Source organism: Zonotrichia albicollis, chromosome 1, assembly GCF_047830755.1.
Source record: "Zonotrichia albicollis isolate bZonAlb1 chromosome 1, bZonAlb1.hap1, whole genome shotgun sequence".
NCBI lineage: Eukaryota > Metazoa > Chordata > Aves > Passeriformes > Passerellidae > Zonotrichia > Zonotrichia albicollis.
Window position 1 is genome coordinate 32982747 of NC_133819.1, and position 27597 is coordinate 33010343.

The 27597-nt window shown below is 40.5% G+C and overlaps 1 long non-coding RNA gene across 2 annotated transcripts; it reads left to right on the plus strand.

Moving 5' to 3' along the window:
• On the plus strand, positions 1-27597 carry LOC141728547 (uncharacterized). Of its 2 annotated transcripts, none has more exons than XR_012579598.1 (4): positions 1-141; positions 1663-1843; positions 3064-3172; positions 25733-27597. It is a non-coding gene; the product is annotated as an uncharacterized LOC141728547 (long non-coding RNA). The 2 variants fall into 2 exon arrangements; XR_012579589.1 differs by lacking the exon at positions 25733-27597 and adding an exon at positions 4013-4201.

Below are 27597 nucleotides of genomic sequence, written 5' to 3' on the forward strand. Positions count from 1 at the left end.
ACTACTTAGCAACAACTAAACACCAGTGTGTTGTCAACATTATGCTCACCCTTAATCCAAAACACAGCCTTGCACCAGCTGCTAGGAAGAAAATTAACCCTGACTCAGCCAAAATCCAGACACCAAGAAAGAAAGTTCAAGGTAAGGCTTGTTGGAAGGAATGTAAGTTTTAGCATACTTGTGTGCAGTGGGCTCTGGTTGAACTGCAACCACCAAGGACAGCCCTGAGCACAAGTGGCAAGAAGACCATTAAAAAAGCACCAGTAGAACTGCCAGTGTGCAGTTGCTGTCATCTCGAGACTGTTTGCAAATATGAACTGACTAGCCAAAGAGTTTCAGCAAGAAAAGGCCCAAAAAAATGTCAAGGGCCAGGTTCAAAAAAGTGACGTAGTAACTGGAGCACTTGGAAAAGATGCATGAGAACCAGTTCCCCTTCCTTCCTGTAAGGGAAGTCCCCGTGTCATGGGGGAATGCCACAGGGCTACCACAGCATAAGCTGGGCCAGAGGGTGCAGATTGAATTGTTTCATTTCCTTGCAGAATAAAAAGGAAAATAATGAATCCCTGACCTTGGCAGTGATTAAGCTATTCCTAAGAAGATGCAGTGCTTTAATGCCTCTGCCAATCCAGTATGTTTAATTAGTGGTATTCCCCCACAAAAAAAAAACCTTGATTCCTGTCAGGAAATGCTTGATTCTCAGAAAATGCTTTAGACAGGAGGTTAGGGTTCCCACTACAAGCTTACTCACTGAAGGAGCAGGAACAATAAAATTGGAGGGTTAGACTAAATTTTCTTCTATTTTTCTTCTGAGCAAAGTATTTCTCGGAGGCTGAATGGAATATTTGCATCAAATGAACCAGTGTTTTCCAGGGTGTCTTTTGACAAGAAGATAGACTGTAGTCTTGATTGTAACCATTTTTTGTTTAAATTGTCCAGTTTAGCTGTCAAATCAATTTGTGGTGCTCAGGATGCAAATGCATGCTGTCAGTTCATTGAAGACATCTGCTGAGTGCTCAGCAATTGTCAAGAAGTGAGTGAAGTATTAACATTTTTAAGAAGAAAATGAAAAGTAATAGACAAAACAATATGATACCATTCAGCCTTCTTTTGGTCTTCACTTTGCCAGTTAACAACAGGCTGCATCAGAGCCTTTGAAACTTAAAGGCATTTTTCAAAGACATCCCACATTGCTTTTTGTGTAGCTTTTTGCATTTCCACTCCTCATTTCATCACCCTCTTTTCTCTTTTGTTCCTTCACCAGACTCACACATGCATTAAGTGCACAGCCAAACAATTCTTCTGCTATTTTTCCTTTTTTTCCCCCTCTCACTTCCTCAGGTGGCCATCCTATCACTTCCATATTTGAGGCTGAATGTGAAAAGCCCTTTTTGCTAAAAATCTCTATGCTTTCAATTCTTGAAATCTCCCACCTAAAAGAAAATTATCCAGACATATCCAGCATGACAAATCATAACTGTCACCATAAAAGGTCCCTAGTGTCAATGTGAGTTGCATATTCAGTATCTACTGCCCAAAAAATAAAAGGAAGGCAAGTGACACAAAATGTTTGGCAAAGAATGGATGTGCTGCTCGAGCTTCTGTCAGCCTGAGCAGCTCAGGGAGGAGGTGCCCTGAAAGGTGACTGACTGTCTTTTTATTCAGCAAATGTAGGCTCAGTGGCAATGACAGACATCTTCAAACCGGCAGCTGAAAAGATCTGAATCGCTCAGGTGAGATTGCTGAACGTAAATGGAAGAAAAAAATTCAGAGTAAGAAACTTCAGAGGGAAAGAGAAGACAGTATGAAATGGGCAGCAGAATGAAAGAAGTTTGCTGTCTTACAGGTTTGTTTCTCTACATGCTTCTCACGAAGCTCAATTCAATAGCCATGGATTTCCCTTCATCTTGCAAAGTTCACCTACGTGTCCCTCAGCTCTCCTACAATAGCTTCACCTCACTCTCACCTCACTCCAGGTCCTCTAATTACCAGGCAGGGAAGAGGCCAGATGTGCTGCAGCTGAATTCAAGCTCAGCACCTGGTCAATCAGTAACAAGATGAGCAGGTCAGCCTGCTCTCACCCAAAAGATCAGTGCCTGAGTGCCTCCTTTTCCTGCATCATGAAGGAAATAATAGGCTTTTCCTACCTAACTACAGGGTTTTAATACAATTTGCAGGAATGTTGCAAATTTGCCAAATCTGCCCGAAATCAGTCTGATGTTCATAGTTATTAGAGCTAAATTGATAGATGGGTGAACAAACAACTTGGCTGAGCAGGCACTGCTTCCTTAAGAAAACAGTCTAAAAATAGTTTTCTGTGGTGAATGACCAACACTCTGGGGCCTCTTTTCACAATGAACAGACTTAAATAATTTTCAGCCATTTTAAAGGAAGTGAAGCTTAGCTATCTGATCCAGCTGAAATAACTTTGCAAATGGAAATTAGCTCCTGGAAATGCAGAAGAAAAAGGCAGAAGTGTCTCTAATAAAATCTGCCTTGAAAGTACTGCAAATGCAGAGGAGATTTGCAGTAAAATAGTATCATCTTAGCCACCAGATTAATTCTTGGCCTTTATAGCTTGTATGAACTATAGGCAAGTGAGCTTGAGTTTATAAAACCCAAAATAATGACAGTCTCCTCCTAGTCAGCTGGGAGAGAACTGACTAGGTGGCATGGTAACTCTGCTCAGTGTGGAGATGTCTGTCCCCAGAGGCTCCATGTGAGCTGGATTGAATCTGGAGGCAATAGAGCCATGGTCTCATGAGGATGCACTTGAGGACTTACTGCACTGAGTTTATGCTAGTTTGAAAAGCCTTGTAATGCAGAGTTGCCTACTCTTTGTGTGTGCTGATGTCAATTTTTACCAGTGTTTTTATTAACTCTGGGATTGTCTAGTCTAACTCATCCTAACACCTCCCTCATGACTAAATTTGCAGGATTATGCTGACTAACTTTGCAGGATTGTGCTGCTGAATATGGTTGGGCAACCTGAGGGTGACCTTTACAGACTGCCAGAGATGATAGAAATGTACAAGTTATTCCCAACTAGTCTCTTTCTTCCAGCAGAACCCAGGTAGGATTCAACAGTGTTTCCCCAGCCAGAATACTCTTCAGCGTCTGTTTGTCCTCAAGCATTTGCCCCAAGAACATTAATCCCGGTCCAAGCCAGCAACAGGTGAGGAAGGTAGAAAGTCTCTGTCCTGTCTGCTGTAGGTGAAAAAAAGGCTTAAATTGTGAAAGCTATAGGGGAGACATATTTGGGTGTATGTGTATGGGGGAGAATGTCTAAAGCTGAACTTCTCCACCATCAAGTTCAGTCTGGAAGCCAGGTACTAACTGCAACTGGTCCAGGCCAATAGCAAATTTTGGTAACACCTGGAGTAAACAGGAGTCGTACATCCTGAATCAATTAATACAATTAATGAAGAGATATGAGACAGACTCACCACTTACAAGGCTGATCATATTCATTGTGCTTCAGACTACTGAGACCAGAGAAAATGGGGTCCTTAAATTCCATAAAGAAGAGCTGGTGATAAAATGACAGGTTCTCAATAAGAAGTGGTCTCAATAAAAAGTAGGTGGTCTGCAAAAAGAAAGGTGGAGGTCTGACCTAGAGGGATATTCCTGAATGTGGAGAAAGATCCTGGAGACCTGGGGGCTGTGTGTAGGTGGATGCCAGGGGATAGCCTTGCTGGTTGAATAGTGATGATCCTGCTGGGAAGTGAAGTTGAGACTTAGAGGTCATAACACCGACAGTAGGACTGAGTAGATGAAATAATTAAACAGGTTAAAAGTTATAGTCTTGTTGGTTTTTAAGTAATGCTCTGTTCCTGGATCAATGGTGGGTTGTCATTTGCTCTGTCTCATCCATGACATTGCCTTATTTAAAGCAGTCTGAATTTCCAGGGCTAGTGATGATGTCAGATCTTGTGACTTTTGTGCATTTCTTTGCTATTGTAATACAAAAGACAAAAAAAGAACATTGTCATATAATTACTGTTTTCCTCCAAAGATTTCTCAGCTGGTACAAAAGCACTCCAAAGCACACCTCTCAGTGGGAAAGGAACACTGACACTTTTAACCTTGAAAGGAGGCACCTGAACCACAGTAATGCAGCATGAAAAGTAGACACTGGTCTGATTAAAAAAAAAAAAAAGCTGGTATTTTAAGTATGTGTGCATGGAAAGGCATTTTTTGGATGCAATTTAAAAAATCTAATATGGAAACTCATCAATATTAAGAAGTCTGTAAACTATTAAAATGTGTGCAAGAAAAATTAAATTATCAGGAATATGATTGATTTACAATGCAATAAAATTTACTGGTGTATGGCTTAGTCATAGCAATATTTATTTTTCAAAGAAATTGCCCACATCTAACAGTGAATATTCTTGAGTGACTAAGCCCAAGTCCTTTTTGCAGCGTGAAGTGAAGCACTGGAGATTTGCAATGACATCCTCTGTCTCCCTGTGTTTAAAGCCCATCTAGATAATAAGAACTAGCCTTGTATTAGCAATCTGCTTCTCTTTGTCTCCACAACAAAGCCTTGACAACGCTTTCTGAAGGTCAGATACTTGCTTTAAGGGCATGTTAAGCTGTCCATGTGGATGTAGCAGTTTTTTCACTGTTTTCAACCAAGTCGTGTAAGCAGAGCTGAGAAAAGTCAGAGATCTCTAGTTCCTTGATTACTTAGATTATTAGAGCCACCTTCTTTGGCAGCTCAATACCTTGCTCAGGGCAGGCATTTTCTTCCGACAGCATTCCAGTGATGCAATCATAAAAGCTGCAAACAATTATCTTCTTAGAGAGTTTCTGAATCTTACTAATAAGGGCAGCAAGACAAACTAGTGAGAACTCTGACTGTGATAGGACTCTTGGAAGGAAAAAGATCGTGTCATCAGTTTGGCATGCAATTTCCATTTCACTTTTACTGCTAAATCTTCACAGGCCTAGATTAGGAAAATAAAAAATGTTGGCTGTCTTATTTTTTGAAGAGTAAACTTGTGATCTCTTTTTGACCTTTTTTTTTTGGCAGACTGGACCCACTGTCTGTCTACAAAGAATACTGTTGCACCATCTTTCAGCCTGGTAAAAAAAATACCATGCAAAGATTCTGGTTTACTCTCTGACACCAGGCTTTCCAGTGGCCATTGGTTTCCTGACAAGGCACAACACTTTTTTTAACAGGTCCTGCAAAATTCCACAATGCTTTACATCAAATCATATACGTGAGGAGTAACACAGATCCTGGAAATCTGGGGGTAATTACCCTAAGTCTTTTCAGTTTTTTGTATCCCACTACTTCCTTGGAGGCTCGCAAAAATATTATTGCTGTTGTGTTTTGCCTTAGGACTTCCATAAAACACAAGTCATATAAGAACATAATAGTGAACTGCAAAAGGGTGACACCATACCTTGACAAGGGGAACAGTGATAAGATCTACTGCAAGTGGTATTCTTGGAAGTAGGTAACAGATCAAGACACAGTCTCTATTTGGTACTAACTCTGAACTAGGCATGCTGCCAGGTGAAAAAACTCCAGTCACCAAGGAAGTGGCAGATTACTCCATTGTAGACTGCTAGTGACTTTTCCACAGGCATTGTACAGCAGAATCTGGTTTCTTGCACAGCCGCAGCTCTTTCAAGGTCACAGTTTGATAAGTCCTATCCATGTTTGCAGAACACCTACACTAAACACATCAGAAATCCAAGAGTGGGAAAAGGTGCTGAACACTACACTTTGGGTAAGCTCTGCTTTCATGAGCTGGCTCTGTAGTGACTTCTGCCTCTAATTTGTAGAGATTGCTGCACCAAAAGAGAGAACCAGTGCTGACACAAGCACACACACACTTCAGAGCTGTGGCTCTTCCATCTGCTAACTGTGGTTATTCAGGAGATGTTCCCTGGCTAGGAAACACTCTTTTTTGCCACACAAGAATTTCAAGCTGCTGTGGAAGTTTTTGTCTGCCTTCCTAGTCATTGTTGATGGGAAAGCTGATACAATGACAAAGCTATGGCAATTGGGACTAAAGAGGGAAATAACTTATTCCACTAGCAGGAAAGCAAACTAAGTCTACCAAGCTACAAAGGTGTGTTATGTGTTCTGAGCCTTTACATGTATTAGCAATCCATGTCCTACCCACATTTCATGCAGTACTACCATCACCATGTCCCCAGTCTTTGTCTCTCCTAAATTCTCCTCACCTCAAACTCCTCTTACAGTCCCTTGTCCCATTCATGCAGCATCCAAAGATCTACTTATGTCCCTTATTTACAGCCTTTGGGCTTTCTGCTAAGCACAAATGAGCACAAATGAACACATGGTATGAAGAGCACACGAAGACCTCAGTCACTGGTTAACCAGCTGCTATCAGAGAGAAATCTTATCTGAGTTCCCCCTGCTGGTCCCTCTTTCCTGCTCCATCCAGTCATCTGTCAGACCTTCACATCTCAGAGATGGCTGCTCAGCCATCCCTCTTTGACACACACTTTATTTCCTTAAGATATGTCAGTGAAAAATACAAACGCTCTTTCTTTCTCTCTCTAAGGAAAACAACCCCCAAAGAAGAATGTGCATACTTAGCATCCTTATTCAATGGAACTTACAGAAGTGAGAACCTGGTGAAGGATAGGAGGTGTGTGCTGCTCCAAGTAAGGGAAAAACTACCAAAAATCTAGGGAAGAAAACTCAGAATCAGCTCTGTATTTCTTCCTAGCCAAGGCCAAAGTGTCATTTATGCCCAGTGGTATAAAACAGGAGTGGGACTGCATTCCTGCTGCCACCTGGATTCCAGGGGGTGATTGTGGCTCTGCAGCAGCAGCAGGAGCAGTGCTCTGCAGCAGGGGAGGTGTGGGTGACATCCAAAGCATTACTCATGTCCTTCTGTCTGCACATAAGTGATGATGGCAGCCCTGGCAGCTATCGTCTGACGACAGAGGCACCGAGCAAGTTCTCAATTCTGACTTCTCCCTACCCAGCCTTCCCAGAGCTGCAGATGTCATCTAAAAGGTCACAGATACCTCAACTGTTATCAGTATTAACAATTCTAAGCAAATTTAGGTCCTCCAGTACTCCAGCATGATGGGTGGTAATACAGAGGAGCGTTGGATCAGTCATTGTAGGGAACCTGAGATAGTCACACAAAACAATGTTACAGCTCACTAGAGCTCTGCACAATTACTTCTGCTAATTTCAGGATAGGAGTAGTGTAAGTGTGAAACTCAGCCAACAACTGTGAAAGCCACATATAGGTCACAACCCCAGCCATCCTACCAGGCATGGGACAGCAAACACAATCTCATTGCTGGGAGAGATCAGAAACCCTACAGCTAGCATCAGGGAGGAGGAACATGCAGTGATGTTTATTCATATATATGATATTTCCCATGGAAGTGTGTAGGAGTTTAGCCTTTTACCATAACCTAAATTTTAAGAAAAGCAACAACTTGTTTCCTGTTCAATAACACAAGCATATGACATTTTATATTAGCCTGAGAAATAAGGGAGGACAGAGTATGATGTAAGTCTTCCTTTTGATGCTCCATATTTTGCAAATTCATGATATTTATGTGCTATGCTAAGGCATTTGAAAAGAGTGAAAGAATATATTTGGAGAGTCATAAGGCCACATCTTATCAAGACTCCTAACTAATAAATATAGCACAGCTATGATCAGATGTTTCTAAGCTGTCATATTTTGACTTACAGAAAAAATAGAACAGACAAAATTCTCAAGTAAAGATTGATATGAATAACTGGATTTAATGACCTGACTACCTTAAGCAGCAACAAACAAGTAGATAAGGTCTTATTTCAATGCACATTTCTATCCATAGATTCTGCGCCAGAAAGCTGGGCCACAAAGATCAGATTTTCTCCTCCTAATGCTAACAAAATGATGGCTGAAGCAGATTTTAGGTGCTTCATTCTTTTTTGAGCACTGGCTATGATCTTCTGAAAGATGCCAAGGGAGACCAACCAATCTACACAAACCAGAAATCTGCCTGTAAGGAACTATAAACAGAAGCTGTGGTGTAGGAGACTCGTGATATGAAGATAGGGATGACTGGCAGGGTGGGAATACAACATCCAGCAGCACCTTGGATTTGAAACCTGTATCCTGATTTTTATTAAAGTATATAGTCTTTTATGTCTTTTGTTTAAAAACAACCCTCCAGTGGAAAAGAAGCCGCTATGCTAGCAAGAAGAGGGGAAAATCAAAGAAATTTTTCAATGTTCCTTACTCTCCATTGTTCAGTGACATAAAATTACAAATCATGAAGTGTTGGTCTCTGCTGTTGTATTTCCTAGTCATTCAGTTCACTACAATATAGAGTAATCTTTTATTATCAGTCATTCCAACTATAACAGAGACACCCCCCCATTCTATACAGCATCTCTGCTGTAATTCCATGAGTTATAGCCAAGAGTGCAACAACAGAATTCTAACTTTAGATCATTTGTTCTGAAGCTGTGCTGCTGCCAGCAGAAATTCACTGAAAGAAAGCTTAAAAGGACATGTTTCTCCTGATACTACATATTTTTATAATTTTACCACTCATTGCCAAATGCAAGAGTTCAAGCTGTTGTCGCTCTGGAAAGCTAATGGAGATGAGCCAATTTTTACCACTCAAATCCTGGCTTTACTTCCACATTCCTGTTCACCCACTTGTTCTGCATTGTTCCATAAAACCACCTCATGCCTGGGCTATTTATTTTCAAATGCATTATGTTATCTCTAATTACAGTGAGAGAATAGATGGACTTGTTATTTTTATGCGAAATATGGTAATTGTAGCATCATTTGAATAATTTTGGAAAAAATATCAGCTCTGAATAAAGAACACAGTGAATGAAGAAGTAAGACATTACCACAAAGTAGTCCTGACAACTCAGGAATGTGAGTCAAGTCTATCAGAAAGTTTGGAGATTTAGGAAAATTGGTTTCTGTACAGAGCCCCTCTCACCCCTCCCAAAATAAAAACTCCTCCAGGCTACTTGCTAATACAGTTGAATAAAATTTGTTTCTTTATATAGCTTGCAGCATACAAAACTCTGCAAAGAGAGTCAGGAGTTGCCGGAAGGGATGAGTCAGTGACTTAGAGAAGGAAAGAGGATTGTGCACACGTGGGGCAGCGGGCGTGACGCAGCACTCCTTTCCTGTAGGACACGGCACAAGTGCAAAACAAAGGAGATCTGGGTTTGTAAGCAAAGAGACACATTTTAACAAGTTAAGCCAATTTATCTGTCTGTGGAAAATCAGGATGCATTAAGCCCCAAATGGCTGTCCTCCTTTAGGATTAAAGTGGTCCTAATGTGACTAAAGTGGTCCTCAGTCCTTGGGGATTTAGTCTTTGATGAAAGAGTGCTCTGAATTGATTCAAAGGCATTTTGTAGAATAGAATCTCAATGTGCAGGTTTCTCCCTTTTCTAGTCATGTCAACTGACTTCATACTTCTCCTTGACTCACCATGATGTTGCTGATTTTCCCCACGAAACACAAGCTGAATTTGAAACATGAACGTTTAGAGTGACAGGACAGAACTAGTCTTGGGAAAATTGCAGCCAAGGATTCTATTGGGAGCACTGGAGGCTGAATAATATAACTCAGAGAATAGGTAAAACCAGGGCAAAAACACTAACCTGACTTGCCATGAGATAAAAATTTCTAGGCAAAAGCCCAGAGGTGGCCACTCTGGGCCAGCAGCACACAAGACAGTGATGCCAGGGTAAACCACCCTTACCCTCTAGGAGTCACCTTGTGTTTCAGCTGCAGGAAGCAAGCCAGGGCAGGTTTGCCTTAGTTCAAGAAAGTTTGTCGTGTCCTTTAGGGTGGAAAGGAGGGAGTTAGGGTTTCCCAAAGGTACTTCACCACTCAGGGTTAGTTGTAAGAGAGTCATGATGACACTTTAAGGGAGAAAGCAGTCCCTGCCATGGGCACTTCCCCATCTGACACAAAACACACTGCAGTACTTAGAGATGAGGAGAATTACATTCCTCCTGACTTCCCCCTGCAAATCCATCTCTGCAAGGCCTAAGAAGATAAAGCCAGAGGAAGGCAGGACATGCTGATCTCCAGGGCATATCCAGCTTTCAGCCTTCTGCATTCAGCTTCAAGATAGGATGGGATGTCAGCACCAAATGCGTCAGCTTGTGCAGAGCAGCACCCATCTGCTAGACCCTGGACATGGCTCAGGTTAATTTTACACAGCCCCAGCAGCTGTTCCAGGCAAGCAGCTTCTTATGAACAGCCAGCAAATTAAAATTGACATAATTAAGGGAGGAAAATCTCAATCCAATCTCAGCTTCCAAGGACACTGGCAGCAAGGAGAACATGGGGATTATTCCTGACACATGCACACCTGCTTCGCTCTTGTATTAAAATCTTCCATTGAAGAAAATACAAAAGCATTTATTCTCCAATGAGGAAAACAAAAACTCTGACACTGATAGAAACCATACAGCCTGCCTGAGTCTTTGACTCTTTTGACATGCTTACCTAATCTTGTAGCATGCATTTCCTGCAGCTTGGGATTGTCTATGGTCTACTTGTGCTATCAGTCACTGCAAAGGTTTTCTGCATTCTGACTTCTGCATGAGCTGAAGTGTGGGAAGATATTTCCATCTCAGCTTCATTCATGTTGAAGAATTAGGCCCCAGGCTCTGCAGATCAGCTGTGCTAGCCTCCTCTATTAGACATGCAAAAGTGTCCTATCAGTGCTCTTATGTAACTATATAATGATTTCTAAGTAAAAGATATTAGTGTGGAAAGTGCTGGGCAAACTTTGGTGGTAAAAGAGGCCAGGTGAATGAGCAGATCTAGCATATTCATATCTCTGAATGATAGTAACAGTTACACACAGTTTGGAGTGCTGAGTTCAACAACTGCAATCCTCTCAGTCCTTAAGATGGATAGTGAGACAATTCAGGCAAAACAGTGAAGTACAGGTTCTTTACAGACAGGGGAATAAAATATTTGCTGGCAGTCCCAATGCACAGTGAGGCTCCTCAGGCACAATCTCCAGATTATGAGTGCTGCTCTGGTTCTTGTCTGTTTTTCATGGGGTGGGATGTCACTGGGCCAATGTTATCATATGGGTATGGAGACTTCATTCCATCATTCTATATAGCCTGCTGGTGTGATAATCAGACCAAAGGGATGAGAAATATGAGGTAGGAGGCTATACATGTATTAATGTCTGTGTGTGTAAGACACCAAAAGGCAAGAAGACTTTGTTTGCTATGTATCGAGGTGAATTTTTCTGGTGTAGCCGCAGTGAGACAGAAATCCTTACTGATGCCCTTAGCTGATCATCCCAGTGGCAGAAGCATGTCTGGAAAGAGTCTCTAGAAAAGAAGAACTGACAAAGAGGGAGTCATTGAGAAATTAGCTGTGTTTCTGCATAAACAAAATAATGTAGACACAGCAATGTGAAACTGCAGGAGATACAGATGGGGCTTGTGCTGCTGCAGCACTCCTTGCACCCTTGCAGCTAGGTTAAACCCACAGCCTGTGGAATCTGGTGAGCTGGCATTAGCATTCAGCCTCTTTAAAGCACAGCTTTCTAATCCAGCTGTCATGGAGGTGTCTGGTCATACCTGCTCAAGGAGACAGAGAAGGGTGAAGAAGACAAATGAGAATGGGATGGGAGAAAGGAGAATGCAGACAGGACAGACTGGCAGAAGAAAAATGAATTTCAGGTATGAGATAAAGCCAGTGGACATAATGGTGTTTCCTATGAGTCCTTCTTCTTCTTAGCAGAACTAGGATGACAAAATTTTATCTCAGGAAAAAAAAAAAAAGAAGAGAATGCTATTATGTAACAGAGCACTTCAGTAAAAGGTAAAAGGTAGTTATGCTTGTAAAAGCTGGACTCTGAGTGACAGCTTGGCACTTCTGGCATTAGTACCGAAGTGCAAACATTGCTTGAATGGTTTATTGCCTCTTTTGTTTGGGTTTTTTTTTTTTCAACAATAAGGTCTGATTTCAGATTTAGTGGAGGAATTACATTGATTTCTTCTTAATGCACTGTTTCCCAAACATGATCTCAACACAGGTTTTAGACAGCATATTCTATACAGACTAAGTACTTTTCTTTTTTTGCCTTTAGCTTTTTCTGACTTTTTAAAAAAAGTTCACAGAGCAGGCAGAATTTGACCTTTGCTGCTTAGTACACCTTGGAGTGTAGTCCATAAACACAATGCTAGCTCTGTCCTTTTCAAGGGCACTCTGCCCAGGGTGCAGCACAAAACTGCCCTAAGGAGGGCTGAATCTGGGTCCAAATCTTGCAACAAACAGCTTCAAGAATAAATCACAACCATTTTTATCTCATATTTTTGATCATTCTTTAAGCAGTAAATGCCTGGAACACTTGCAGTAAGTCCTGCAGAGGACATTGGTGAAGGTTAAGTAGAGCTACATGTATTTTGGACAATGAGTTTATGAGACATGGGGGTGAAGACAGTACTCTTCTTTTTGAACTGCCCATTATACCACTATGTCTAAACATCATTTGCTGTTGTTCAGAGGAAGGTAATTTACCTAAAGATAAATCCAACAGCCTGTGATCAGCAAGTCATCAGCTCAGTGTTAAATTAGATTCTTGAGTTTATTTCTGCACTGCAAGTTTTGCAGTATCACAGTCATATGATGCCAAAAAGCATTTCTTGTCATTTGGCTAAAGGAAAGTGAGTGTTCCCCAGTAAAGAGCTTCATTACTGAGTCCACTGACAGTGCATCCAACAAGCAGGCCTTGTGCTGCTTGAATCATATCTCATGCATAGTTAAATACCAGCATTGCTCATTTAGCCTCTCATTTGCCTCTGGTTTTAATAAGCCAAGCACTAAAGCTGATTTATAGAATTGCACTCACTCAGTATGAAACTTGGCACAATAGTCCGTCTTTCTCAGGACAGACAGAGCCTGGCATAACAACAGATTTCCAGAATCAATCAGAAAGATGATAAACTGTCCTACCACACCAGGCCTAGCTAAACCCCTGAGCTCCCTGAACAGTATGTGGAGGTGCAGCAGATCCTCTGCTGACACTTTTCTGATGCAGCTTTCAGAAGAACAGAACCTTGACTCAGCTTGAAGACAAGAGAACAGAGCAAAATCAATAGCACTGTTCCTGGTGCTGGATGAAACACTGCCTGTAATGACTTCAGAGCCTCCCCAGGCATTCCCAGGGGCACTTCACACATGCTGCTGCCTCAGGACCTCGCACAGCCAGGTCCCTTAGAAAGGAGGGATCCTGCTCTGCTTAGGCTAGAGAGAGAGAAACCAGTCAATAGGGAAAGAAAGCAGTCAATAGCCAGATCGATGTTCCCAGGCAGCCGCTGCCTCTTCTCCCTTGGAGGAGTTGGTAGAGGGCCAAAGATGCAAAGGTCTCTTGGCCTGTGTGTGTCACCCATGACTGAACAGGTCCTTTGGAAGGCCAAAGGACTCCAAGCATGGATTGTTAAGAAGCAGGCTGAGCTGGTCAATCACCGGGGAAAGTGGTCAGTGCTCTCCCCCTCAGAAACACTGCCTGTGTTTCCATGCCTGCACACAGTACCTGCCTGTGATGCTCAGTGCTAAACGAGTGGAGGCAGCCAGGGTTGTTTCTCAGCTGGAGGACTTGGCTCTGATGCAGTGCTCTGCTAATGCAGCTCTTCTCTTTTTGCTGCCAATGATAGCTCTGTAAAAATTAGCCTGGAAATCTGTACACTGTGCTGCATTGTACAGCACAGGTGCACCTACCTCTGAGAGTGAAAAGATGAGCAGGCTTAGAATGGAAGAGAATTGCAGAACCCCCCATTTCTGCTGCCACCTGGGAGTACAGAAATGTTGCTTCCTAAAGGAGCTTTTACTTGACTGCTAAACACCCTTTTAACCAGGCCATTTCCTAAGAACACATTTAAGAAGAAGAGGGGAAGCTGATCAGAAATGAAAATACTCTAGTCAGAGACTCAGTAATGTTCCTGGTCTGTCAGGCACAAAAACCACTTTAAAACTTCATTTTCAGTTGAAATTAAACCTATGTTTCAGATGGTCCAAGACTTTTATTTATTATCAGAGGATAGAAACCTTCTATGCATTTACATATAATCAATATTTTGGTTAATACTGAACTGTAGGCCAATACCATTAAAAGGAACACCAACAGAACTTGGGTAGTATTTTTCTCTACTCTTTATTTCCAAAACAACTTTAACCAGAAGATCACACTTCAGGACTATCAATTTCAGCAATGAAAGATGCTTCCACAAATTACTATTATTTTATCAGTTTGAAAATAAGTCTTAGCTAAATGAGCTATTTAGTGCTACCAGTGCTATTCTATGCTCTGAAATTCCTCCAAAGAAAGGGGAATCATGGGTGTTCTTTTTCTTCTGTATAAGAACAAATTAAAGAAATTAGAGGATTCATATCTTTATGGACAAATAAGATACAAAGTTTAAAACCATATGAAATAGAACACAGTTTTCCTAGGCATTTTGGTAAGTATGGTTTCAACTGAATAATTTATAATTGTTTCAATGCATATGTACTCCTGTTATGTATATTCTACTTACTAATGAAGTAACTACATAATTAATAACATGAAGCTTCTCCTCAGTTTTCAGTTGTTACCTCTCAGTTATTGCACAGAATGAGACCATAGGCATATGAAAATGCTCAGCTGAGGAGCTGATCAGAGTGAAAATTAGACCCCATTCCTGCAGCTGCTGCCTGTGGATGCACAGTGATTCGCTCTTGTAATATTGCTTTTTGCTGTAAGATTACTTTTTTTTGAATTTTTATGGACTTTCAGCTGTATGAGTGCAAGATCAGGCAGCTTTTCAGAAGGAAGCAAAAAGAGGATGGTGTAGGCTGTATTGAATGTAGAATCTAGGGAGGGAAACAAGCTATTAGTCATTTAGAGGGCAGAATGCTTGATGGGCCAAGCACTCAATAAAACAGAGTCAATAACATCCTTGTCCCGCTCTGATTCTTACCTTCTTTTTCTCCACCGCCATGCTTTTATGTCTGGATAAGGTTTCTGTAGTCTTCTTCATGTCTTACTCTTTCCATGGAAATGCTTTCATTTTTTTAAAATGGTATTTGCTTTGCTCCTTCTTAAGCTGCCTGCTTTTCCTGTGACTGTCCTCCCTTCAATGCTGACGAATGCAATCATGTCTGCCTCCCTAATTTTTGTGGGAGCACTTCACCAGCTTTCCTTTCCCTTGATTATCTTCAGTATTTTGTTCCCTTCTTCCCAAAGAATGGGAACCCTGGGGACTTTCTTCCTACCACAAAGCCTCTTCACCATCTCCTCAGCCCCTTCCACATTTCCCTTACTCCCTTCTGCAACTGCATTTTCATCTTTCTATATAAGTGCCCATGCATTTCTCCATCTAGGCGCTGGATATGGAGCACACCAAAAACACTTGCATGAGTTGTTCTTCCCTCTCCACACACTTGCCAAATGACAATTATGTAGTTAATTTTTCAGTGACTCGAGGAAACTTTTCTTGTTTTGGTGACATTGTAGCTGGGTCAGGGATGCCAAAGCTCCTGTTAGTTAGCGGCAGCCAGGACAGACACAACATCCAGTGCCAGTAGGTGGCCAGAGGAAGCAGCTCCTTGTATTGCTCAGGCAGTTCTTTAGTGCCACAGGGTGGTCTGTAGTGACCATTTCCACAATGCAGCTTTTGTGTATTGTGTGTGTTGCTGCTTAATGGCCATTTTTCCTGAAAACATTAGTAGAAATTTAGATGTGAGCAAACAAGTGAATATTCCATGCACTTCCAGTTCCCACTGTTAACTGGCACAGTGCCCTATGCCTTCCCTCCAGAACCTGCTGGTTTCTTGTCCCCACTCTTCTCTCTGTAATGCACTGAGGAGCAGGCTTGATTTCACTTTGACTTTGCTTACTTTCCTTCTTTCTTCTCAAATTTCTTTAATCTTCATCTTTTATCCCCTTTCATATGACAGCAAGAGTGTCCAGCTCCATTATAGAAAAGGCTTGTGGCTCTGTTGAGATGAGGTGACAGCAAATGAGGCTTGCATGACTCCTCTGACTGCCTGGGAGAGGAATTTCCTTTATGCCAGTTGCTCCCAGCAAAGGCAGGTGCTGGTGGCTCTGCAGCACCTCAGCCATGGCAGCTGCTGAGAGCTCTCCTGTTTTCCAGAAACCCCCTGGGCACTCTTGGGTATGGCAAGGTGCATTTGGTCTCTGCAGCAAGGCAGAACCAAACGGGACATGGGAACAGCGTGTCTGCCTTTCCTCTCCTGTCCCAGCCCCTGGAGCTGCAGGGAAGGCTTGCATGATATGGTTATGTTCCCCTTCTGTCTGTCAAATGTCTTGTCTGCACATCTTGCTGTCTGAAGAGGCCTATTTGGAAACAAATAATTGCTGCAGGACTGGCAAGGGGCACCAAACCAGCTACCTCTTGTACTTCCCTGCAGGATTTGAGTTCAGATTCCTGTTCACTTTACATTCATGGACTTGGTCTTTGCCTTCTCTGCTTTGAAGATCATGCACTCCACCTGGATCTAAATATTCTCTGTTTTGCCCATCTCAAGCACAAATCCTTTCTCCTCCCCCCTGCTTTGCACCAGTCTACATTTACATTGTGCCTAACATTTATGCCTCATTTGTGTCACTATAAAACAGAAGAGAATCAAGCCTTACATGTGTAAACAAGAAATCCTCAAAGACACAATAGCATTTCTACCCACTTTAATTTTCTTTTCTTGTAAGTAAAAGATAATTTAAAAAGCCTAATTAAAATTGATCTTGATTTTCTGAAACATTGAATGCTGCTGCCCTAAATCAAAATTATAGCAGCTATCTTTTTAACAATCATGAGATTGAAGAGAAAGAATATAACTGTCAAAACAGCTAAGAAATATTATCAGTATTGGTTTGCTGGCTCAGGAAACAATACCAGTCTTTGAACTGCAGAGTGGTATATTCTTATTCAGATAGGTGGCTTGCAGCAATCCAAGAAATCTATCCTAGTGTTCCCAGAAGGATAGTGTCACAAAAGCTAAACCTCAGCATGGCAGTGGCAGTGGCAGCAGCCTAGGGCAGGACTCACTGCAGGCTACATAGAAACAAGAGATCATCAACAAATCCTGCCAGGGCTGAAGGAAGGAATTATGAGCATTTTTAGGTTTCATGTATGGAGGTGAAGATGGAGAAGAAGCAGAAGGAAAAAATACAACTCTCCACAGTCCCCAAATTGAGTCAACTGTAAGAAAAACTTTAAGTCACAAAGTAGCAAAATGTAAAATATGTTTCCTTTTCTACGGTGACACAAAAAACTCAACCCTCCCCAACGAAAACCCAACCAACCAATCAAAAAAACCCAAACCAAAACACTCCCCCAACCCCTGCCCCCCCACCAAAAAACTATATTTTAGAACATACTGGGCAAAATAATTAGCTAGGAGACACATCTGTGCCTTTACTTACATATGAACATTAGTATACACTAACACTCGAGAAAATGTATTTTTAGAATGAAAAAAATTAGTGCAGTGACAATTCTTTATACTGAGGAACTCTCCTGTAATTTTAAATGCTTTTAGACCTGCTGCCCTAAACCAGCTGTCAATGCATTTTATTTGAAATATTGAAGACGCTGTTGTCATTCCCTGAAATACTTGCCAAAGTAGAGCTTGCTTTCCCGTTAATGATAACTTTTAATGCTGCTAATGAAGTCATGTTCTGCTAATGCATTTGATATTTTTCTTGGAGTGAGAACTAGAGCTTTCTGCATTTCAGTCTGTAGCTGTTGTGCCATCCTTTTTGATTTTTATAGCTACTTCTAAGTTGTAGAGTAGCCATTAAACTCAACTGCAATGACCATTTTGGAAGATAGTAATATTGTATGCTGGAGATAATTCACAAAGCCTTTATTACTTGAGTGCTTAGAAACAGAGATGCACTGTAATGCCTAAATCCCACAAAAGCTGATTATTTTCCTCCTGAGCTTCAGACAAAAATCAGGAAAATGCATCTGAATAGGAGGAAAGGAGCTGCAAAAACAGGATTGCTGAAAACATTGTCCTGGGCTACATATTTTTATCCCACATCCTATTTATGAGTTCTGAATTACTAGGGATCATTACTTAAAAAAAAAAAAATCCATCACTGCATCCAATCTTATGCACTAATGTAGTCATTATTGAAATAATTTATATGCTGCAGACATTAAATGTCTTATTATCTAAAAATTATCTTCTATATCTTTATCTTCCATAAACTGCAAAGCAGCAAGAGACTACAGAACACACACACACACACACACACACACACACACATATATATATATATATATATACATATTTGAGATAGTAATCAATGAGCAAACAGTAGAGCAAAACAAAAACAGGACTTCATTCAAAAAGAATGGAGAAACCACAACTTTTTCAGAAGGATCCAGGCTGGGGATGGTGGAAAGTTCAGCATCCATTCATGGTAGACAAGCTCATCCTGAATGGACTATTTAATGCTGAATAAATTAAGGATGAAGAGTTGATCCCTCTAGGGATATAAAGGATATAAATCCAGGATTCCACATATAGGAAGTCTTTTTAATGAAAGTTTTTGCTTCAGACATTAAATTAGATTTTCTTGCTATATGACACTCCATGCAAGAGCAGCAAAATATTCACTTCTGTGTAATTGTTGGACTGCCTCCTCTATGTCTTGCATAACATGGAATTTAAGCAAGAAATACAACTATTGGCCTCTAAGCCTTTCTGACACGGACTTTGAAGGTACAGAAAAACAATTCAGGAAAAGACACAGAATCACAGAAGCAATCAATGCTGAAAGACAGAAGCCCAAACTTATAAACAAACAAATAAATATACATGAACACTAGCCTTGCAAGACCCTATTGAGATGCCTTAATAAGTGGTGTTTACATGTGAAATTACCCCATCTGAGGTTTTAATTTTGGTTATGGTGGCAGGGAAATAAAACCAAGGCAGATATGGAGAGTAAATCCTATCCAATGAAGTCTGGGTGTAGGAGCCAAATTTTAGGCAGACGTGGGACACACATCCACACTGATATAGTCAACACCTGCAATGTTTTAAGACCTTGGGTTCCCTGAGACTGACAAGAAGTAAAAGTCAAGTTCATATGTCTGGCATGCTTTATACATGCTGTGTAGACTTCCTGGCACTTGCATTTTCTGGAATTAGTTATTTATTGGCAGGTTCCCAGTCTCATATATGCATTAAAGCACAAGAAAAATGCCCCAGCATTTCTGAACTCACCAAAGTCTATTAAATACTTAGAAAATGCTTATAGTGCTATGTAATTCCTTCAAAGCTTGGCAAGACAGAAAAATTCCACCTACTTGCAAAATTTAGACAAATGTATATTTTCCCTCAGCTAGAAAGTTCAAAGCATATAATTTTACAATTGTTAAGTGGATACCACTCCTGAGAATAGTGAATACTCTTCCATTTATAAAATAAAACCCCTGCACCACTTAAAACTTGCAACAGAAACAGAGAAAGTCACAAGACTGTGCAAACTCAGACTGCATGTACCTATATTTACTGGAAAAGATGGGCTTAGGTAACAAAATAACAGGCCTTGCTTTAAAAGGTGGCTTCATGAAGAGGGAGAAGGTCTCCTTCTCTGTGATTGGAAAGAAACTGCAGGCATGAACAAGTCACAGGACAAAAAGAAAGTCCCATCCATATGGATTATATCCACAGCTATGGGAAAAAGCTCTATACAGCAGTCAGAGCTCATGAGCCCCTCTTTTCTCTTGTACCCTCCATGTGTCTGAGAGAAAGGCCCTCAATTAAATAAAAATAAAAGAAAAATGAACAATTATTGTGTTTATGCAGAATGTCTCTTAAAAACAGCTTAAACAAAGCATTTGCTAGCTGAATGTTTTAGCAGTCACTACAACCATATATTTGACTTTCTGGAAAAATGTAGCTGTAATAGCTGAAGCAGCAAAAGAAAACAGGATGGGTATCCAGAGGATCAAACATTTCAGAATTTCATTAATATTTGCTTGTTTTTATATGAAAATCCAAGTTAAAGATTCTCATTGTGCCACTATAAAGCTTTTGTTTAGAAGTAAACACCTATGCTACTGAAAGTTAAGGAATCTGTCTCTGAAACATTTTCATGTCAAGTGCTGTCATAAAATGTACACTTTATATTTACTATTACTTTCAGTAAAGTTACAAGCTCTTGTGTTACATTAGGTCCATAAATAAAGAGAAATTGAGCACAGGATGTGCACCAATAAAGTGAATATGTGCAGATGAAGTAGTAAGAAATACTTACCCAATAATTACTCTGTATTTGAAGTTCCTCAGGGTCAAACTCAAGCGCATAGAAAAATAGGAAAATAAAAGGAAATCCCTCATGGTTATGCTATTATATTCTTCCCCCATGAGGAAGGGACTGGCTGGGCCTTTCAAAGACTCTCTTAATTAAAACCTATTAGTAGCTCTTGCAAAACAAATGAAGAAGCAAACAACAAAGAAACAAACAACTCACCCAGGAAAAAGAAATTAAAAAAATTCCCTGAATCTTAGAAGACGTTACAGAAAGTGAGGATCCCAAGACTTCCAGTTAAAGCAGATGAGTGACTGGATTGCTCCAAAGGCCTGGAGAAATGTAAAGATTTCTGTTCTTAGTGATCCTGAGATCCTGCGCTCTTCTTTAAAGTAAGAACCAAAATCTGTAACTCTAAAATGAGAAAGAAAGGATGTTTGGAAATTTTAACACAGTAAAAATAAAATTCCCCACACCTGGAAGACCAGTGGAGACTGCTCCCCTTTTTGAAGGAGTCAAACCATTTTCTGTGACCTGGTTACTGGAAGCCATGCAGGAAAAGAAGCTGCACTGAGAGGATGTGAGAGGTAGCAGACATCATTGGTAATGGGCAGTGGGAAGATCAAGATTTAAGATAAATCTGGGTGGAAAAGCGTCTCTTGGCACACCATCCCAAACTGCAACCACAGTGCAGAGACTGACAACAGTTTCCATCTCTCCCTCCATCCCTCACCCTTTTAGCTGCAGTAGCAGAGGGCATGGCACCCAGAAAGGCTTTCTAGAGCTGTGGCAAAAGCCCTCCAGCTGCCAAACACCAAAATGTCCCAGGTGCAAAATTTGGGACAGTGCTGTCCTTGGGTCAGAATGTGAAGCCCTGGCAGGGAATTATCCCAGCTCACTCAGGCAGCAGGGGAAGCCTTCATGGGGACCTTTCCCTCTCCTGCTTTCCTGGCAATAGCACCAGTTGTATGCACAGCACTGATTTGATTGTATGAGAAAAAATAAAACCAACTGCTTTAGCAAAGGAATAGTTTATTTGAAATCTTAAGATGATATAAAAAGTTTATTGGAAACCATTTTCTAAGAGAAAAATATAAATTTGGCTAACCTGATCAGTCAGAGCATCAGCCTGCACTACCTAGAAACTGAAAACTGCTGTTAAAGAGCCAGACAGGCAAAGAGCCAGACAGATGTCACAGCAGTAGATGTGGATTCACTGGGCTTTTCATCTTCACTTCTGGAGACTTTCATGATGACTTGACTTTCAACTGCATTCTGGATTGGCACAGAGCAGCTCAGAGAACTATCATCCTTAAATTTAAAATAAAATATATCAGCAATGTAAATGTAATTTAAGCCAAGCTCTCCATCAATACCTTTTATATATTCTGGCTAAGGAACAAAGGCTCTTTTTCATGCTGATTCTACTGTATGACTACTCTCTCCTCTGCTAGAGCCCATCTTGTTACCTTTTTATCTACAAAATGTTCACTGCATCTACTAAAGATTACTGACCTGTACTTTTCAGGTAAGATCTGAAGCTGGAGCAAAATTTAAAGCTATGTGACCAACTGCAGTGTAACTCAAGCATATTGTGTGAGTGGGGACATTAGGCTCTGGTGTTTCTGAAGAATCAGAGCTGACAGCCCCACAAAACATCATTTGATGTGTGCACTGAGTAAACATCACACCATTTCTCAGCTGGCTGATTTGCTAACGTGGGACATATATCAGTAAAACCAGTGGAAGTGAAGTGCAGACTGCTGGAGCCAGGTGGCCTCAAGTGGATGACTTCAATTAGCTGAAGCAAAATTAAATGCATCCAACCAAAGAGATACTCACTGAACACACACACCCACTCCCTCTAAAACTTCAACTGAAGATACACAAGTTTGGGTTTTGTTGCTTCTGGGTTTCCACTGCTTTTCTCTTCCTTCTGCAATAGGTGAAATCACAGGTGCATTCTTTGTCCCTGTTGAACATATAACAGGTCACCCTGCACTAACCTTGTTTAATTTTCACTTTTCTTCCCCTTTCTTTGCTTCATTTGTGTCATCTTGATTTCCATCCTATGATCCAGTTCATTTGTAGAAGACTACCCTATGTTTTTGATAGATTTTCTGATGTGGAAGTATCTTTTATCTGCAAAGCTCTGTCTTTGATTGCATCTCTCTTTGAGGAGTTTATTCTGATGTGTCACTGGATGCTGGTACAGAGAGAGATGTCATCTTTCTGAGAATTCAGAGTGACAGCAAACACATATATGAGCTAAATTTTTAATGTCTGATCAGACTGCTGTTGGTAAAGTTAGGCACTGCAAAACAAGCTTAACTTGAAACATAAACATTGACCATGAACTGACAGGACAAAAGGCAGCATGGTCTTTTGAAGAGTTGCAAAGGCTTCATGATCAGGCATGTGCCAGAAAATCCATGCTGATAGTTAAAATAACATTGACATCCTCATAAGAAATATCTCTGCTAAGTAAAATTCTAACTAAATGTTAGAAATCTTAGTTTTCCTAGGATCTTATATAGAATCAATGCAAGTATTTAGATACACATGTATTGTAAAATCATGGTTTTCAGGGCAATTTGAGACTATCACCAAACACCACCCATAAAGCAGTACTAAAAACAGACTTAAAAGTGCATTTTTTGCTAACAAAAGTCACAATTTTTCTGCCTAACAGCTAGTGGAGAAACTATATTAGCTGTATATCCATTTTACGCTTAATACTTCAACTGATGACATCAAAGTGAGCTCCAGAGTAGGAACAAAGCCAGAATACACATTAGAGATTGCCACTTTTGATTTAAGATTCTTTTGAGAAGTTAGAAAGAAACATTTTGCTTCCTAGCTGAATCTTTTACCATTTGAATAGCTGAAATTTAATACAGATTATTTCAAACTTGAGCATGCCTGATGAAATATAAAACATGAATTGGTTTAAGACTTCAGAATTCCACAGACTTATTGCAGACATATCACTATATTCAGCTGGATAATCACCTCCAGCGTTTTTTTGCTGAGCACTTGCATTCAAACTGCTTTGTGTACAAATGAAATTTGTCTTTCAAACTGAAGTTTTTTTAAAATTACCTTCAAGAGCATGATACAACTCCTCGGCAGCTTTTTTGTACATTGGCTCCCTCTCCTGTTCATTGAGCGCAAGCAAGAAACGGATCAAGTGCAGCCAGTTAAAGACATTTCTCAGCACTTCCATCGTTATTTGTGTTTCTGAGCAACACAAGCAAGGATTTTCTTTGGTATCCAGTTGAAATGGAATCTCTTTCAGTGAATTTAAAGCAAAAAAAAAAAAAATTGAAACAATGTAGAAGGATTCTTCAAGTAAAGTCTTTACCTTTAGAGTCCACATTAGAGTTAGAGATGTGCATTTTAGAGTCCACTGCAGAGTTAAGAGATGTGTAAAAAAAGACTACATTTGACTAGTAAAGTACAAGAAACTGCATGCAGTTCAGACATGAAAAGTATATATTGTAACGTGAAATGAAGAAGAGTAAGACCAGATGGGCAAGCTAACCAGCAACAATTTGTACATGAGAATTAGAACTAAAATTACTCACTATGGCAAAAATCTGTGGAATCAATAATGTGGTACCTTTCCTGTAAAAATACCACTGGAAGGAACACAGACCTAATATCTAATATTCAGATAAATGCTTGTCCCCCTACTTGGCACTGGTGAAGCTGCACCACAAGTCCTGGGTCCACTTCTGGGCCCCTCACGACAGGAAAACACATTGAGGTGCTGGAGCTAGTCCAGAGAAGGACAACAAAGCTATTTGAAGGGTCTGGAGAACATGGAAGGAAATCTGAGGGACCTGGGGTTGGGAGGGTTCAACCTGTAGAAAAGAAGGCTCAGGAGAGACCTTATCACTCTCTACAATTCTCTGTAGAGACCTTATCACTCTCACCTTACCACTCTCTACTCTGCCTGAAAGGAGGTTGTAGCCAAGTGAGGGTCAGCCTCTTGTCCCACACAACCTGCAACAGGAGGACACAGCCCCAGGCTGTTCCAGGGGAGTTTCAGGTTGCACATCAGGATGAATTTCTTCATGGAAAGGGTTGTTAAACATTGGAATGGACTGCTCAGGGAGGTGGTGGTCACCATTCCTGGAGGTGTTCGAGAACAAGTGGACATTTTTTGCACTTAGTGTCATGGTCCAGCTGGCAAGGTGGTGGTCGGTCACAGGTTGGACTTGATCTTGGAGGCCTTTTTCAACTGAAATGATTCAGTGATTCTGTGATCAATAGCAAATAAACTGATCAAATAAGTGGAAATAAAATGCCAGTCTTATAGGAAAAATAGCAAGGTAGGGAGAAGTCTGATTTCCTTTCCTCTCTGTTCTCCAAACCAAAAAATCAACAGTGAAAGTAGAAATATGAGACACACTTCCAAGGAAAAGGCTGGTTACAGTCAATGTAGGAACACTCCTGCAACAAAATCTGGGTGGGTAAGAGCACCAGATCGTTGAGGGCACTGGTGCCACATAGGTGACAACCACGATATTTTTAAAATGCAGTGTGTGTGCTTCTTTCTTATCTGAAAGGACTAGACATCAAGGAATGCTCATATAATCATGCTGTATCTCATATTAAAAAAACACCTGAGGCATAGTGCAGGTAAAAGCCACATAAAACCACCTGCTTTAGTTAGCTCTTAAAAATTTAGAATTAAAAAACACCAATAAAAGGCAATGTCCCATATCTTAAGAACCATGAGATATCTTAAAAAGAAATTGTCACCAGACACAACTGAATGGGGTCATCAAAAGTCAATTGCTGTGAGTTTTGTAAGGGTGAGAATACAGTTTGGTATTTCAGCTAACAGCTTTTCATTTTCAGAAGACTGGTGGTGGGGTAAGACAGGGACAGCACAGACTTCCACACAAAAATATGCTTTAACACATAGAGGAAAGGGAAGATGGATCTGGAGAGTGGGTGATTCTGAAAGGAAGAAAGCAGTGGCTCACATTGCATAAGCAAGCTGCATTGAACAGCTTTAACGAGATGTAAAACCAGCAGAGTAATGACTTCTGATCTCCCCTGACAGGTTTATTTTTATCCAAGGCTGTTTAAAATTAATTAATTAAATGCATAAATAACCTGGAGAGAACACACCTCTCCTGCTCCCAGGTATGTGTTTTGAACACTCTGCTATAGTTAGTTCCTCTTTTGCTAATTTTTTTTTGGCTTTCGTTTTGCATAATGACAACTTCAACAGAGGCATAGAGCATCTTCTTCCCTGAACACAGGTTCAGTTTGTGGGTTATTGCAGCTTTCTGGAAACTGAGGATGTGAATCTGAATGGTGTTACAGAAGCAAACACCACCCACTTCTTTCACATCCTGTGACATTGACCTCTAAGCTGAAAGCAATCATTCAAAATGTGACCATCACACTTACTGTATTTCAGATCACAAGAACAATCCTGGAAAAAAGCATGCAAGTACTCATATGCAAGCTCTAAATCATGAGCAGAGGGACAACTACCTGGAGTCCTGACTCAGCAATTGCAGCACTGGGAAGGGGCAGGATTTCATACTCCTTCCCAGGGTTAACATGTCCTACTGCTAGCTCTGGGCTGCTCACCTCCCACAACAACCTGGTTTTCAGGACATCAGCTTGAAAGGGTGCAACTCATCCTGTATGTAGTAAAACAGATTTCTGCTGCCTTTAGCCCTAGATGAGATTTCAGGGTGTGTTTTGGATAAAGGCCAATGACAAGGCTTACTATAGAGGTAAACGTGTACACTTCAATGGGCTTTGATATATGTGACAGACTAGAATATCTAATTATTACCTATTAGCTGGTTTTGTTCTCCCCTGTGAACAGGAGGAAGATAGTGTACCACACTCCTTTTAGAAACTGATGCTATATTTTATACCAAAAAAAGGAAAGCATTACATAATCCCATACAAGACTAAATCTATCAAAATTAAGATCTTCATCTGAAGCAATTATTTGCAATTGTACAGGCAGCAACAAATGGGACTTTCTCAAGCTGGTTTTAGAGTGGTTACACTTGAATTGTTAAGACTCTAAATAAACAAAGCAGCTTCTGTATCACTATATTTCAATTGGATGTACAACTAATAAGTTTTGTAGCTTTGTAAGTATCCTACTTTTTTGGAAGTCACACTATGAAAAGTCATGCTTTTGGATTTCACCTTTTTTCTAGTCATTAACTATCTTCATTCATTTGCATAATTACACATGGAAATATCACAAGATCAGTTTCAAAGGCATGCCCAAGCAAAGCTGTGAACTAGTAGCCAAGCAGAATTTTTACAGGATGGTGCAATGTTTGGCAGTGCTGCTTTGATTCCCTAATTGGCAACTGTAAAGGAACTACTGAAACACCAAGTGTCTAGACTGGTATAACCGTCAGAATGAATGGCTGATAAACTTGATACTTCATAGGCAAAACTCCATCCTTTTACTCTGTAATATAAACTAAGAAATGAAGAACTAAATCTTGATTATGTAACTGATCGTGATGTCTCCTTTCCACCCAAGCAAGCCCTTGCATTAACGCTTACTCAATTGAAAATCTAACCTCCTTGCAATATTCTTTGCTTATCCATTAGTAAAACACCATAGTATTGTGTTTCTCCAGTGGGACATGGCTGCTTGTTACCTACTACTTTTAACCTACTACCTAAAAACTTTTAAGCCATTGCAGTCCAGGGCTACATACACAGAAAGATGAAATTTTAAAGGTCTGAATGGTCTTTTCCCTAACATGGGGAAGAATGAAGGATGAGTAGAGATTTAAATTTTCTCAGTCTTCAGTGTTATATAGAAGTAACATTTATCTTTGCATATACAGACAGAAGAGCCAAGCTAAATTGTGTCCTCTGCTTACTTTGGGCAAAGGATAACTGCTTCCTCCTTAAGCTCTTCTGAGGATGGGTAACTTACTTGTTGCAAATTGTAATCTGTGCAGAAATCACCATACTTTATTGAAAAGTCCTCTTCCCTAATTGATCTAGAGAAGAAACATGTTGTAAAGAGCAGCTTGGAGGTGACAGTCTTCTTTCACAAAGGTGCTAACAGAACAAAGTGCCACAAGTCTCATCACCATCATCATCATCCTGGAAGACTGCAGAGCTGGGTACAGTTCCATTCTGTATCTACAACTGCTCTATCAGGATTTTGGCATGGAGAAAGCTTCAGTTCTGCATAGCCATAAAAGTGCTATGACAAACATTCCTTACAGAAATTGGAACAGCAATAAACTAATACAATTTGAAGTTTTCTGCTAACAAAATAAAGTT